Source organism: Peromyscus leucopus, chromosome 15 (genome assembly GCF_004664715.2).
Source record: "Peromyscus leucopus breed LL Stock chromosome 15, UCI_PerLeu_2.1, whole genome shotgun sequence".
Classification (NCBI taxonomy): Eukaryota; Metazoa; Chordata; class Mammalia; order Rodentia; family Cricetidae; genus Peromyscus; species Peromyscus leucopus.
This window is the reverse complement of record NC_051076.1, coordinates 49,923,517-49,924,811: the sequence shown is the minus strand read 5'-3', so window position 1 is coordinate 49,924,811 and position 1,295 is coordinate 49,923,517. Positions and strand designations below refer to the sequence as shown.

At 46.6% G+C, this 1,295-nt stretch overlaps 1 pseudogene; it reads left to right on the top strand.

Annotated features, from left to right (window-relative positions):
• LOC114707190 lies at positions 1 to 719 on the top strand (annotated as a pseudogene).
• The last annotated feature ends 576 nt before the right edge of the window (positions 720 to 1,295 follow it).

The following is a 1,295-nucleotide window of genomic DNA, read 5'->3' as shown; positions in this document are numbered from 1 at the left end:
ATGGTGTTTCATGATGAGGTGGAGATAGAGGACTTTCAATGTGACTAGGACTCGGAGACATATTTCTTTTTTTTTTTTCTTTATTAAGTTTTCTACTCACTCCACATACTATCCACAGATCCTCCCTCCTCCCTCCTTCCACCCTCCAGCCGTCTTTCCTAAGCCACTCCGCATCCCCACATCCCCCAAATCGAGGTCTCCCATGGGGAGTCAGCAGAGCCCAGCACACTGAGCCTAGGCAGGTCTAAGTCCCTTCCCACTGCACCAAGGCTGTGCAAGGTATCACACCACAGGGATTGGGTTCCAGAAGCTTGTCCATAGAGCAAGGACAGATCCTGATCCCCCTGCCTGGGTGCCCCCCAAACAGCTCAAGCCAAATAACCGTCTTCCATATCCAGAGGGCCTAGTCCAGTCCCATGGGGGCTCCATAGCCACCAGTCCACAGTTCATGGGCTTCCACTAGTGCGGCCGGTCACCTCTGCAGGTCCTCCCCTCATGATCTCGACGTCCCTCGCCTGCAGTATCTCTTGGAGATACATTTCTAACCCTGCCCCTGTGGGGATAACTCTATTGCCAAAGAAGATTTGGAGAATGGAGAAGATGTGGTAACATGTCCTAGCTGCTCTCTCATTATAAAAGTGATGTATGACAAAGATCAGTTTATGTGTGGAGAAACAGTCCCAGCATCTTCAGTCAACACAGAGTTAGTTAAATGCTGAAGAAGCCACTGGGAACCCAAATCCTGAGCAGCAGGGAAGGAGCCCGGATGGATGGATCCAGTGCTGAGTACACAACCTCTTCACAGGACAGCTGTCTGTGGCTGGCTCTTCCAGGTGGATCTTCTTCAGCCGCTGAATTCATCATAAACTCATGAGCCTGTGACGTGTCAGACCTGGATTTCATGTTACCATGGAATGGGAAGGATTCCTAATTGTGCATCTGAATTTGAAGGGAGAGCCTTATAAACTGGTGCTTTTCCTTTCTCTCAGTAGCATCATTTCAGTATCTTAAAACTAATTTATTTTCTGAAAACAGCATCATCCACTTCAATCCTGAGGCTCTTTATTTTATTTTATAAAGATTTATTATTTTATTTTTTTTTAAAGAGAAAATAATTGTTGGAGGTTGCCACAACAGGAGGAACTGTATTAAAGGGTTGCAGCATCCGGTAGGATGAGAACCACTGCTCTAGCCTTTTTAAAAGGAGCTGAGAATGAGGCTCAGCAGTGGAGTCCTTGCCTAGGGTTGACTACCAATACCACAAATAATCACAAAAAGAGGAATCAGCAAGGAAA